This window comes from Perna viridis, chromosome 5, assembly GCF_037379345.1.
Source record: "Perna viridis isolate PV_CMFRI_1.1 ecotype Kerala chromosome 5, ASM3737934v1, whole genome shotgun sequence".
Taxonomy (NCBI): Eukaryota; Metazoa; Mollusca; class Bivalvia; order Mytilida; family Mytilidae; genus Perna; species Perna viridis.
The window spans coordinates 29,062,612-29,079,089 of NC_142449.1; positions in this window are offsets into that span (position 1 = coordinate 29,062,612).

Here is a 16,478-nt window from a genome sequence, read left to right on the forward strand (position 1 = left end):
CGTATAACAGAACTAGTTTAGCCACGCTCCCCTAGTACGGAACTACTTTAATTGTGACCCAATACACTAAGAGCATGTATATAATCTACAAATTTTGCTATTGATTATCAACGTTGGCAGTACTGATCGAGCATTAAAGAGTAATCAAGGGAACCAAGATTCTAGGGAAAATAAAAAAGAATGTAATTCAGGGGAAAAGACCAGACATGGCAAACAGACATACACAACAAACGAACACAAAATGACCAAAACAGTACATACAAAGTAACACAAGTAAATAAGCAACCCGATCTCCACTAAAAACTTTGATCATATACCAGATACACCGGTAGGATATGCGTCGTATGCTTATCTAGAAACAAACACCGAGTTGCACATTAAATATGTTGATTTCAAATAACAAAGCAAATCTTTTTTATTTCATTTATTTTTTGTGTGTGTTTTTGAACTAAGCACTAAATAATTGTTTCATTTGCTGATAAGATTTTTGAAAATTAATATCTTTTGGTCGGTTTGCGCTGCAACATAAACGGTTAATTTAGCGTAAAGCGACCTTTTAAAGTCGTTTATATCTAATAGTCTAACCATAAATATAAATAATTCCTAAATAAATAGATGATAATTTACTATAAGCAGAATAATCTAACGATTTACAAAGACACCTAGATTGAAATGATGAGAATTGTGTTACTTGCAGACTTTAAGTTAATGTAAATTAACACACATTTTTGTTATGGCAGAATGCCCAATAACCATTTAAAACAATAACAGGCATATTGACATTGGGTATGATTTTTAACTGTTTTTAGATATTTCTATCAATAAGCGGCAAGTTTCGAAAGCAATACAACTGCAAGTAGATAATGGCCGATGGGTTTTGACATTCTAAAAAGGGATAAATATCACAATTTATCAATTTCCTTCAGCTAGATTAATTTGTTAATACATGTTAATCTCTTTCCTCTATACGGCTTAGAAGTCAGTAGCTTTAGTATGTACTGTATTGAAGAATTACATCTTAAATTTGTAAATTATTACAATATTTGGAACTGACAACACCAATGTGATTGATAAATAGAGATATTGGATGATACCCACATATTTTACACATGAAGCAGAAAATTGTCATTTTTTAAACTATAATTCAAGCACAACTGCAGTCAGAATTATCTTTTTTTGGGAAGAAAAACTGTAAATAATATAAATGTAGATGAATTGATAGACTTCTCCATTTTACAAGAAGGGGCCAAGGAAAATTCAAGGTACATTTCTGACTATCCTCCTCCACCTTGTAGAAAATGAGAAGTCCCTTAGATACCACTACAAATCAAGATTATTTTCTCCTCCATTTTGGGTTTTGTGAAAAAATGACAGAAATGTTCCCCTACCAAGCCGAAAAATCGCTTTAATTGACATATTTTTCAATGTCGAAAAAAGGATTTTAAAAAAAAAAAATGCAAAAATAGTACATGTAATTGTCATACTCGCTTGTTTTTTTCAACATTATTTTAGCGGATCCAATCTTTTCGACCTACCACTTCTTTTGACAATTCAAGGCTTGCATGAACATATGAACAAAAATGCAAAAAAAAAACAAGGACCCTTTCTCTTCTCGTTTGCTCTCTGATTGCAAATTGAATAAATTAAAGCACGTGAAAAGTTTTGAATTTACCGTGTTCACATTTTAGGCTTCATTTGAACGGTAAGCTTTATTATAATAATGAGTTGATTATATTTGAACAACGAGGTGGTACTGTTAAGTAAAGCACGATCGATTTACTCAACATATTCACAAATGTACCGAACGATATCAAAACAGAGACTCCTGACACTTGGATATCCACTAACTCAGGCTATCAATGTGATAAAGGCATAATTACACTCCAAGATAATGTGGTGATTTAACATATATATTCATTAAATGTGAATAATTGCCTCAACTGTTATATGATTATTTACAAATAGGCTTCTGGAGCAGGGTTATGTTGCTACAAGATTGAAGTCATCACTACAGAAGTTTTATGGTCGTTATCATGAACTCGTGGATCGTTTCCGTCGTATTCACGCACCGTGCAAGGGACGGCTTTGATGATTTTCTAGATAAGTCACGAGAGATTTAAGTTTTATTTACCCTTCCAAAACGAGTCTTGCAGGTTCTTTATAGGCCATAATATACTTATTACAGGACCAGGAGGTACAAGAAAATCTAAGTGACAAGAGAATCGATATAAACGAAATAAAAGTGTTAGGGGGTGATGTAAGATTGAGTTTAAATTCCATGCCCCAACACCCAACCTCTTACAGTCTAGCGCCATATTCAAACCGCTCGTTGTAGAATTATTTATTTCAAAAATGAAGAATTTTGTAGTGAAGACCGTCGAAGATTCAGCTTATGTGTAATATGAAGACAAATTCTTTTTATCTAATCTTATTATTATAAGTAGTCCCCTTTAATAAAAAAAGATACCGACCAAGTCATTGATTGCCCGCAGAACTAATTATTTTTATATAAAACGGAAAGAACAGACATCTTTGCAAAGACCATTTACTACCAGTACATGTAAAAGTAAATCACAGTATAATGAAGCATTTTTTTTCGAAAACGCCTATGAAAAGACAAAAGAACTCTTGATTCACGATTATACCCGCTATCTATCAGCAATAACAGAATTCGTTCTTTGTGAAAGTTTGTCGTTGGAAATAAGTTGGAAAACGTGAGTGTCCACAATTGCTTATTGTTCATTTGTACATATCTTTTACATATTGCATATATTTAAATAATATTGAAGTCAAGAATTAAATTAAAACATAAATGTCATGGCGTCTGTCGAAATCAATAAAAGCTATATGAAAAAATATATGACTTTTGTTGGATCAAGAATACAAGAGTTTATTGTTTGAATACTTACAACATGTACTTCATATTTCTCTTACATAAAAACAATAATTAAAAAACGTCTCGTAAAATTCGATTTCATTAAAAAAGAAATGCAAAATATCTGGATATATTTCTCATGTTTTTTTTAACATCCGATTATGCATCATAGCATATAAATGTTTTGAATGTTGTACATGCATGTAGACATTCAACCTTTTCGACCGTTTCCTTCCTTGACTAAAATAGAAAATATTGATTTGGAAAAGGAAAATCAATTTTAAAATCCGACCTCTGATCCTTATTGTAATGCCAGAAATCTTTCCGTCCTTATGTGACCTTAAATACTGAATATAATAGTGAATGGAAAAACAAAATGCTTAAATATTACCCCTCTGATGTCTATTTGAATTTTGTACCACTTTGCGTTAAAAATTGAATTAATCCTGAACAGGAAAATTATTATTTAAGTAAAATTGTGTCCGAAAAACTACTCTTTTTATCCAAACACTCTTCAGTTCTTATCTAAATAGAACTCAATTTAGTTATTTTTAGCATTTGTTCTTAATTGTTTCTTTTGTTTTTATTCGGATGAATCGAATAAGAAGAAACAACCTAAATTCAGTATGATAATTCGATTAACAAATGCAGAAGAAACGAATTCATCAAAAATGAAAAACAAATTCTTACTTTGAAAGTAATGATGCAATATATAATATTGGTAACACTTTTTTGGCATAATTGCACGTCAACATAGGCTGTTACTATTGTGTGAATTTTTATCTTTAATATATTGTCAGCCAACATTCCGAGCTTCTGTTTGCGGAAGTACCTTATTTAATTAAATGTATATTGTAGATCTTACTTCCTTTTCAGATGATATAAAACATTAAATCAGCCTATTTATGACAATATTCATATTGTTATATTTTGAAATTCTGAATAGTGCTTCACTATTGAGCAATACTGTCATTTCGTATAACAGAACTAGTTTAGCCACGCTCCCCTAGTACGGAACTACTTTAATTGTGACCCAATACACTAAGAGCATGTATATAATCTACAAATTTTGCTATTGATTATCAACGTTGGCAGTACTGATCGAGCATTAAAGAGTAATCAAGGGAACCAAGATTCTAGGGAAAATAAAAAAGAATGTAATTCAAGGGAAAAGACCAGACATGGCAAACAGACATACACAACAAACGAACACAAAATGACCAAAACAGTACATACAAAGTAACACAAGTAAATAAGCAACCCGATCTCCACTAAAAACTTTGATCATATACCAGATACACCGGTAGGATATGCGTCGTATGCTTATCTAGAAACAAACACCGAGTTGCACATTAAATATGTTGATTTCAAATAACAAAGCAAATCTTTTTTTTTTATTTATTTTTTGTGTGTGTTTTTGAACTAAGCACTAAATAATTGTTTCATTTGCTGATAAGATTTTTGAAAATTAATATCTTTTGGTCGGTTTGCGCTGCAACATAAACGGTTAATTTAGCGTAAAGCGACCTTTTAAAGTCGTTTATATCTAATAGTCCAACCATAAATATAAATAATTCCTAAATAAATAGATGATAATTTACTATAAGCAGAATAATCTAACGATTTACAAAGACACCTAGATTGAAATGATGAGAATTGTGTTACTTGCAGACTTTAAGTTAATGTAAATTAACACACATTTTTGTTATGGCAGAATGCCCAATAACCATTTAAAACAATAACAGGCATATTGACATTGGGTGTGATTTTTAACTGTTTTTAGATATTTCTATCAATAAGCGGCAAGTTTCGAAAGCAATACAACTGCAAGTAGATAATGGCCGATGGGTTTTGACATTCTAAAAAGGGATAAATATCACAATTTATCAATTTCCTTCAGCTAGATTAATTTGTTAATACATGTTAATCTCTTTCCTCTATACGGCTTAGAAGTCAGTAGCTTTAGTATGTATTGTATTGAAGAATTACATCTTAAATTTGTAAATTATTACAATATTTGGAACTGACAACACCAATGTGATTGATAAATAGAGATATTGGATGATACCCACATATTTTACACGTGAAGCAGAAAATTGTCATTTTTTAAACTATAATTCAAGCAAAACTGCAGTCAGAATTATCTTTTTTTGGGAAGAAAAACTGTAAATAATATAAATGCAGATGAATTGATAGACTTCTCCATTTTACAAGAAGGGGCCAAGGAAAATTCAAGGTACATTTCTGACTATCCTCCTCCACCTTGTAGAAAATGAGAAGTCCCTTAGATACCACTACAAATCAAGATTATTTTCTCCTCCACTTTGGGTTTTGTGAAAAAATGACAGAAATGTTCCCCTACCAAGCCGAAAAATCGCTTTAATTGACATATTTTTCAATGTCGAAAAAAGGATTTTAAAAAAAAAAAATGCAAAAATAGTACATGTAATTGTCATACTCGCTTGTTTTTTTTCAACATTATTTTAGCGGATCCAATCTTTTCGACCTACCACTTCTTTTGACAATTCAAGGCTTGCATGAACATATGAACAAAAATGCAAAAAAAAACAAGGACCCTTTCTCTTCTCGTTTGCTCTCTGATTGCAAATTGAATAAATTAAAGCACGTGAAAAGTTTTGAATTTACCGTGTTCACATTTTAGGCTTCATTTGAACGGTAAGCTTTATTATAATAATGAGTTGATTATATTTGAACAACGAGGTGGTACTGTTAAGTAAAGCACGATCGATTTACTCAACATATTCACAAATGTACCGAACGATATCAAAACAGAGACTCCTGACACTTGGATATCCACTAACTCAGGCTATCAATGTGATAAAGGCATAATTACACTCCAAGATAATGTGGTGATTTAACATATATATTCATTAAATGTGAATAATTGCCTCAACTGTTATATGATTATTTACAAATAGGCTTCTGGAGCAGGGTTATGTTGCTACAAGATTGAAGTCATCACTACAGAAGTTTTATGGTCGTTATCATGAACTCGTGGATCGTTTCCGTCGTATTCACGCACCGTGCAAGGGACGGCTTTGATGATTTTCTAGATAAGTCACGAGAGATTTAAGTTTTATTTACCCTTCCAAAACGAGTCTTGCAGGTTCTTTATAGGCCATAATATACTTATTACAGGACCAGGAGGTACAAGAAAATCTAAGTGACAAGAGAATCGATATAAACGAAATAAAAGTGTTAGGGGGTGATGTAAGATTGAGTTTAAATTCCATGCCCCAACACCCAACCTCTTACAGTCTAGCGCCATATTCAAACCGCTCGTTGTAGAATTATTTATTTCAAAAATGAAGAATTTTGTAGTGAAGACCGTCGAAGATTCAGCTTATGTGTAATATGAAGACAAATTCTTTTTATCTAATCTTATTATTATAAGTAGTCCCCTTTAATAAAAAAAGATACCGACCAAGTCATTGATTGCCCGCAGAACTAATTATTTTTATATAAAACGGAAAGAACAGACATCTTTGCAAAGACCATTTACTACCAGTACATGTAAAAGTAAATCACAGTATAATGAAGCATTTTTTTTCGAAAACGCCTATGAAAAGACAAAATAACTCTTGATTCACGATTATACCCGCTATCTATCAGCAATAACAGAATTCGTTCTTTGTGAAAGTTTGTCGTTGGAAATAAATTGGAAAACGTAAGTGTCCACAATTGCTTATTCTTACTGTATGAAGTCACCCAGGTATGTAAATCCCGTTGCCATGGTAACTGTCAATGAAATTTATCTATACAGCTACAGAGGTCTTCCCTTGCCATTTTCAATTGTTCTGTTTCCATGGAAACCATCAAAGAATTTATTGAGTATCTTTATTCTGCATCTAAAGCACCTACACTATAAAATCATATACAGTTATTTGTCTTAATTGTAAATCTGCAACTATAATTCTTGGTTAAAAAGACCCTAAAAGTACCTTTAATTTGCAACTACAAATAAAAGATATCAAAAGATTTTTATTTCCTTTTTGTTTTTTTTTTTGCTTTTCTTTTGAGAACAATGACTTTAAGTATGTTTCTAAATAGAGTTTGTTTGTTTGTTGGGGTTTAACGTCCGAGCAGCAATATTTCAGCTATTTTCAGACAATGAACATGAAATGAATGATAAAAAAAAGGATGGGTCACCAGGACAACAGGGTCGACAAATTTTGATTGCCACTAGAAAAAGGGGGGATGGGTAAGGTCGGGCAATTTAGCATCCTGTGGGGAAGCGCAAAGGTTCCTACTCCTATCGAATACCACAGCAGGGTTCTTTAACGTGCGAGGAACGTGGCATCTTTCCCAACACGGTGCACCACTATGATTTGCGGTCAGGTTTTCCGTATTATAGCCTGACAACCCCAGCATGTAACACGCCAGGGGTACCCCATTCCACCACCTGGGGCACACATCCCAGTTGCTCTGTGGGCAGAGCGCCTAACCCCCGGCTAGGTTTCTGAGCACTATTTAGTCGCCTTTTACGACAAGCTTAGCGCTGCTGCAGGCCTATTCTTTTAAACACCCGGACCTGCACGGGGCGTTTCTAAATAGAGAGAATATATCTGTAATACAAAACAATTATATTTTGTGGTTAAAATAAAAGGTCAATGTCATTCGAAAAATGCAAGTTTATGCAAAAATTAAGGAAAATATAATATCGAACTTCTTAGTTACCGTGAAATGAGAAAATTTGACCTTGAAGTTTTAAAATTTAGTTATTTGATGTTCTTTTGAATTCTTTTACAGTAACTATTTTGAAATGTTAACTTAAAATGATTGTTAGATTATTTGTGAAATGCCCTGTACACTTTTAAAGTATACACACACTATCGGTGTGTTGTTTGTATTGAAAATTACGTTCAACGATTTTGAAACTGAAAACGTGACTATTGTTGGAAACAATAATAGACAGACGTTTTTAATAGCCCTGTATTTGAAAATACGGATATATAAAAATAGGAAGTATCATTATAATGGAGTTATTTTAATGTTATTTAGTAGATAATAAATGTTGGTTTCCATAGCAACGAAATGCAAACATTAACATTTCCGCTAACTTCGATGTTAATATGTCATAAAGAATCATTTTCAAAATTATACAGAAATTTGAAAGCATGAGGTTTCAACATGATTTTTTTTCAAACAGAGGATGTACTTTAATCGTTTGATATGTAAATGGCGGAAGATGTATTTCATAATATAATAAAAAGATCAGGACCAACACAAACAACGCAGACATGATGACATTGACAGTAAAATTATGTGCGTTCAAAATATTTCCTGCTCATTATCTAGGTTTCTGAAATTATATTTTTCTAATTGATGAACCCAGTTTAGCCAGTTTTCAGTGACATGTCAATTCTTCAAATTTACTACCTATTCGTTTATGTTTTCCTAAGAAACATTCTCTTGGAACGAATAACTTCTTTGTTATCATAAAAGTACACCCGATAATCAATTTATTTGCGAAAGATGGCCAGATCGTTCAGATTGTTTTTCCTTCACATGAACTAATCCAATGCATTTACAATAGGTAACAGTTTCAATATTTTTATCAGGTGTACAACTTGATTTTTTTTAATCCACTAACTTAAGAAACATCTGCTCAATATAAGCAACGTTAAGGAAACAGTTCCAAAAAGTTCCTTTTAGAGGCAAACAAAAAAAAATACGGATATAGTAAACGCAACCAATGCACATAATACAAAATAGTACAATTTATTCTCATATCTGTAATATTTTATACATTAGCTTTAGAATCCAAAATGTTTGCATTGCATTGACCATGTTTCTATTCTTTCAGACTGGAATCATCCGATTGATGATAATTCAAAACCTCACGTATGGGGTGTGTACTATTTCTGCTCGACAACAAAATATACATAAGTTACCTTACTAATGAAAACAAACTAATAAGTGATTATTGTGGTGAATGTGACTTGACTTAAAGTAATCTGTGTATTTTCAGATCAACGTGCGCCTGGTTTCATAAAAAAATATCACACATTTGATGAATGAATTTGGGGGGTGGCTCCTAATCTCTTATTATGTACTGGGGGAAATTATTTCATCAACGATCATGAAGTAGTTTTAACACACTGTGTACAATGTCCTGATATGGATATTTTAACGCTAAACTTCAATATTTATTATAATATCATAATATTATAATATCAATTTACATGTATAAGAGGAATGTAAACGAGTATTCGAGTACTGCTCGATGTGATCCAAACTCAGATGACTGGTTTTGTGAAAGGAAATAAAGAACGTGTGGATCAGGGGGCTTTATCGAGGGCAATTTACAATATGATCGTCAAGGACTACGTTATGTTTAGCATCTTAACCCTCATGGATATCGTTAGTCCTAGCTACAATGTGCCGTCCCGTAATACCAAACGGTCTAGGATAGAAAAACTGTATGAAGATCAGAAATAAAATTTTATTCGGGATCAGCACTCAGTACAGTCTGTTTCGTTGATAACTGATTGGTGGACATCCACATCAAATAACAGTTATTTGACAGTAACAGAACATCATTTAATTGATAAATGGGAACTTGTGTTGTGCACTAATGAAATGCCGGAAGGACATATAGGAGAAAACGTTGCAATCAAACTAAAGACGGTTACATCTGAATTTGGAATTTAAGATATAATATACACTGCGTCCCATGACAACGCAGACAAAATATGGAATGTGCCTGGACTGGGTGCCCATAATTCGGCTGCTTAGGACACACACTTATGTTGTGTTTTAAACAAGCTATCCAAAGCGACCCAATACCAGAGATTGTTGCAGAGTGTCACAAACTAGGACATTTCAAACATTCAACCACACAAACAGCGAATTACGAAAACGATAACTTGGTAAGCCTCAACATGAACTGATCCAAGAAGTAGTTACAATATGGAACTCGACTCAACGTGTGCTAGAACGTCTGGTTGAACAGCGCCGTGATTTGACATTATGTTAGACAGTTCAATCACTAAGAATGTTACCGAAAGATCATGAATGGAAGATCACTTGTGGTGACAAACATGTCTGATGATGCAACATATATGAGCAATGAATCAAACGTTTCTGCCCCAAAGAATCCATGGGGATGATGAGATTTCTATTACACTAAAAATTAAGACAGGCAACGTTGCTTTAGGCCAAATGAGAGCAAAATTGGACAAATCACGTCAGTTGTAGCCTGCATTGTGGACTCGCCATATGAAGGCGACAGAAATTTCTGGACAAAAACCGACGTAAAGCGGCAGAGAATAACCTTGAATCAAACTTCGATGAAATCCCGTTGGAACAATATGAAACTTTAACAAAAAACGATAGAGAAGACCGAGTGAGATTGATTGACTTATTCATCAGTCACTGGATAAATCTTGCAATAAAGAAGATTTTGCAAGCGGATAGTATGACTTCGGCTGTTAACCCTCTACATTGGTGGGCTCGTAATAAGGACAGAGTTCCTCGGTTACCCATCCTAGCTTAAAGTGCGTTATCCACTCCGGCTACATTAGGTCAATCAGAAAGATTGTTTTCTACAGCGGGAATTATTGAGCAGCAAACTGCGAATCATCTCCATCCATCGTTGACAAGATTATTTTCCCAAACAAAGTCAAAATACACCGTGAGGTACCTCGCTAAACAGTTGATTGGCTTTGAGACAGCGACAATATTTCGACTAACCTCTAAATACGTTTGTTTGTTCAATAATTATTATAATCATTGATTTGTCCTTTTGATCTCATTCACAGCCGGAGGAGTGTAAATGCCGTAAGTCGTTATTTAGAAAACGTACATTTAGGTTTAAAATAACTTATATCCTCCCTTCTTTACCAAGGTTAACATAACTACATCCGTACTATTTATAAAAAAAGACTGGTACTGGTCTTATAATACATGTAGGGCTTATCTAAATAACGTCAGAGTCTAGATTTATATCAGATATGTAGGGGTCTGTGTTAAATCCGGCGTGCAGAGTACTCGATTAGTTGTTAAAGACAAAATTGACATCCTTAATGTATAAGTGTAAACGCTTCAAATGATACATGCAAGTTAACCTATACAGGAAATAAAAACTAAGTATTTCCTGGTGCCTAAAGGCTGTTTCCCAACAGCACTTAATCAGGTAAATATTACTGATCAAGATATTGATATATAAATATATATATATATATATACAACGTCTCAGAATGTGACGACTCTATTTTCTACACTGCTCCACCGGATCAAATTGATACATGGAAATTAACGTAAACTTATAGAAGGGTCTGAAAAATTCTCAACGATGTTAGGACTGTCAAATTTGCGAAGCAAATTTTTGTCGTTCCCTCCGCGGGACTCGAACTCGTACCGCTGTGACATCTATGGCAACACCGCCTGCACTACGTCCAGCGCCCTAGAACACTCCGCCAGCTAGGCTATATGAAATATAGCTTTCGCTGGCCGGGTGATTCTTCCTTGTAGGATTAATCTAGGGCTGTAACTTAGTACACGATGTATAGTAGTACGGGACAGTTCATCTAGGTGTTATTATGTAGGATAGAGGATCAAATTAATGATGTATGTCACAACAAATCGATATTATACAACGTCTCAGAATTTGACGACTCTATTCTCTACATTGCTCCATCGGTTCAAATTGATACAGGGAAGATAACGTAAAGTTATAGAAGGGTCTGAAAAATTCCCAACGATGTTAGAACTGTCAAATTTGCGAAGCAAATTTTTGTCGTTCCCTCCGCGGGACTCGAACTCGTACCGCTGTGACATCTATGGCAACACCTCCTGCACTAATTCCAGCGCCCTAGACCACTCGGCCAGCTAGGCTATATAAAGTATAGCTTTTGCTGGCCGGGTGATTCTTCCTTGTAGGATTAATCTAGGGCTGTAACTTAGTACACGATGTATGGTAGTACGGGACAGTTCATCTAGGTGTTATTATGTAGGATAGAGGATCAAATTAATGATGCATGTCACAACAAATCAATATTATACAACGTCTCAGAATGTGACGACTCTATTCTCTACACTGCTCCATCGGATCAAATTGATACAAGATAACGTAAACTTATAGACGGGTCTGAAAAATTCCCAACGATGTTAGAACTGTCAAATTTGCGAAGCAAATTTTTGTCGTTCCCTCCGCGGGACTCGAACTCGTACCGCTGTGACATCTATGGCAATATACATACAAATCAATCGGTCGTTTCGCGGATTAAATTTCGTGCTTTATTCCTGTTGCATAGAAAATTATTGTGATAAATCAAATTATAATAATTTTTCATACAAAAATAAGCTTATAACAAATTAATATGCTTTTAAAATTTGTAAATGTTTAGTGAAACAATTATAACATTTCAGGTACTTTGATGACTTTACTAAATTACTAAATGACTGACAGAATAAGGAAGAAGTGCAAGAATTACTGAAAACATTATTGTTATCAGTGGGAACATTATGACAGTAATCTTATTATACGAACTGCTATTTTGGCAAGGTGAGTTTACTAAAATTTAATGCCACTTACATTTGCCTGAAAGGAAAATTTATACATAATACAGGTAGATTTGTCGAGATATGAATTGATGAATTGTTGCACTGGTCGTCTTAGTTATTTCCTTGAAATAAGCCTACTAGATTTTCTGGTTTCAGTTTAAAAAAAAAAAATTTACATTAACATTTATTTCATTTATTTCATTTGTATTTTGTTTTGGGTCCATATTCATAGAGAGGGAATACTCATTTCAACATTTTAGAAAAAAAGATGAAAAAAAAATTAAAAAGAAATATTTGGTTAAAAATTAGCATTATACTACTTGCCATTCTAGGTATAAATTTAAAATCAAATACTGAAGTCTTTAAAGTCACTAATCGTCGAATATTTTATGCAACCAATTCTAGCTTTGATTTATAGAAGACTTTGCTGTGGTGATGATTGATAATATACATTCAGGCTTCTTTCTATATCACATCTTTTAACATGGTACATTGGTACATTACTGGCGAAATACGTGTATTCGTTTTTCTATAATATACTAAGCATTTTAGAACTATACTGTTGTAACGTAACGGTTGGTCGATCGGCTACGATCTGCAAAATTCAAGTGAGTCCAAATGGTACGAACTCAAGCGAAGTTGCGATGGTGACTCAAATGTTTTTAAATCAAAACAATCGACAACCACTAAATCGGAGACTAGGCGTTTCTCTCTCAGCTATACTACAGAAATTTCAATGCTTACCGATCATTTCATTTTTTAATGTAAAACACTCATACAACTAAAAACACACGTAGAACACATGTGCATAGTATTTGTGAGGTACAATTTGATCTCGTATTAAGCTATAATGACGGTTCTATGGCACCCATCTGCTACTGAGGGTGGTGTAGTAATATGTAATTATGCAAACCATATACTAATGTACAATCCTATTTGTTGTCAGGGGCATGTCTGCGATGGGGCTAAAATAGTTTTATAAAGCCTTAGCCAATCCATTTTATGAAAGGGGAAACATGAATTGAAACAACAACAAAACACATCATAATGCCTAAAATTATCTCTATGGAATAACTCCACATACATTATATAGACATAATAAGTTATCCAGTTAAAGAATGCTTTTAAAGAAGATTACTGGACACGGTGCTACATCACCATGATGTCATTTTACGACATTTCTTTTTGCTTGAAATGTCCTACTTATGCACAGTGACTAGGTATGTCGCTCTTATTAACCACAAGAGGATTAATTTAGTCTTTTTCATTCTAAACTGTTTTGATATAAACAAGATATATATCCCGCAAAAGAATTGAAAAAGAGACAAAACCTCACGCTTTGTATGTCACGTTTACTATGTTAATTTTACCGTCTTATCGTTATCTTTGAATGATGTTTTATTCGGTCTGAATACCTTGTCTTGAACGTATCAATTCAATGTGGATATTGAAAAAATCGAAAATCTTCTGAAAACCCACAATACTAAATTATTATAGCAACGAGACATATGATTGTTTAACCCTTTATACCACTTTTTCCCATACTCATACATTTTACATTTTTGTTACTCCAAAATGTTTTTGGAATTGTATACATTGCATCTACCCAAAAAAACTTGAGATAAGGGCACTAAAGACACAATGAAGTCATTTTCATATCTTCTCCTACACTTGAGGGTCGATGAAAAGAAAGAAACTCATGACCAGATTATAAGACAAGCGCGATGACTTCTCATTTCGTATTGTCATTTTTTTTTCATTTGTGGCAGCATCCTTTCAGTACCTGCGTATGGACTTTTCAAAACATAACTCATACATTATGCCATACTTGCCAAAACCACTTTGATTATTTTGTACCATGCTAGATTCCTCACAATTAGGCTTCACGAATATAACTACGTTGCTATAAAATAATGTCTTCTCTACAGAAGTTTTATAGTCGTCATCATGAAACTGTAAATCATAATGATGTATCCTCTTGCATCATGAAAACCAAATCCGTCATCGTGTTAAAGTTTTCATATTCTTTTTCGTCTACCCACTACGTCAGGTGTTTCTAGAAGACTCTTAACTTACCGCTGCATCATTTTTTAGTGCAATCCTGGTAGCTCATTTACTTTAGTTTCTTTAATTTGTACCCGTTGATTTGTTAATATCATGATCTTTGTTTTATGTGTTTATTATCCCTGTATAGTCTTTATCGAAATATATTCTTTTTATTTCGCTCAAATCGCCCTTTATTTTCTCTGTCAGCGATCTCTTATCGTAATATTTTGTGCAAGATGTAATCAAAATGTGTCAGCGTCGGAGAAACAGTCGTATTGGAGTGGATTGGAGATTGCATTCAAAACCTGACAACATATTATGGCGAAGAACTCAAGTAACGATTTACCAAGATTTACGTTTAAATACTCTTCTTGACAATAAGAATACAGTATTCTTGATGACCATGCGATAGTTGAACACTTTTTGAAGGTTCATGATCTAACAGAAAAAGATTATCTTCAAAATTACTGTTTTGAACCTGAAGCAGAAAACGGTATCAATGAAAAACAGATTATCTTATTATTGTACCTTAGAACAACTTACCTTGAGTACAGTTTTAGTATATAATGTTGTAAGACCTAGCTTTGCTTTGATCAACATAATTGACAAATTAGCAAAAAAAAGAGTTAATCATAGGCAAGCTTCATTAGTCCGTTGACGAACACACCCAAACCTTCCTATTCATCGACTTCAAAATTATTTCCACGTACCTTTATAACTCATATTTTCAAACAAGTGTTTTACCGAAAACTAGCCTACATTTGTACCCAAATGGTGAAAACAAAAACAAAGGTTTGTAACTTATTTGTAAGATCTTTTTCGTCATCTTTGGATATAATCACTGAAGAAAATTTAGCACAATGAGATATCTTCAGATAGCATCATGTGTCTGAAAGTCTCATAAACAACAGCTTATATATTTTAGAATAAAATAAATAAAAGAATTATAATACATTTGAAAGGCAAATTGAATGAAGGAACGAATGTTCCGATTAAAATTATTTAATCAATGAGTTGAAGGGTACAATGCGGAAGTACTAAAAATGCTTTCTAATGACTAATGTGAAATTCTTTGACATACAATGTATTTGCTTATCAGACCAATGATCAACAGAAATTTATTCCAGTCTAGACTGGACTTGTACTGTATTTCTACAGAAAGAAATATAGTGTCATGCAAATTCCTCTTATGTAGTCTTTATAAAACAAATTTGCAACACATGCACCAAGACCATGGTCATACGTGAAATGTATATTTTAATACAATTTGTAGTGGAATGGTAAACTACTGTATTTGAAATCGATGAATGTAGATGACAGTATAGAAAGTTTAGAAAACTACCTACAAAGTCAACAATTTATTCATAAATGTCGTGCACATGATTTGTACACTTAATTTCGAAGTAGAGCCATGGTACTAACAAATTTTCTTTGGCTACTTTTGCTATAATCACTTAAGAAGTTTTATGGTTGTCATAGAATCTGATTGACAGCCATGCCATTGTACTCACTTGCAATATGACGGGTGCCGCTGGCTGACCAGTGCATACCTACAATGTACTCTTCTGACGCACCTAAGATCACTCATATTTCATGTTCTTGTGATCCTATTTCATACTTAACTAGATCAAAGAAAATGACACATATAACTACATTGTCAGTGGGTGAGCATCACTTGTTGTAAAAATAGTTTTTTTTCATAAACAAGTCAAGAAAAAAAAGATGCAAAGTTTAATTGTCAGTATTCTTATATATCTCTTTTTTTTTTAATTTACAGCTTCTTTGACAGTTTATATTCGGAAACAAGACAAAAAAGCATTTATCAGTTCATTTCACAAAATTGTTCCGAAACGAATAAAATGAAAATCCGGAAAATTATTTTTCCGCCTGGTCAGTGAGTGAATCAATAACGGGTGTCAATTTTTGGGCTTCTGCAATAAGTAAAAAATTCGGTCAATTTAAAGATTGAAAAGCAGAATTAGAACTAGACGTCACGCTTCCTCAAAAACAAGCTTGAACAGACAGTATA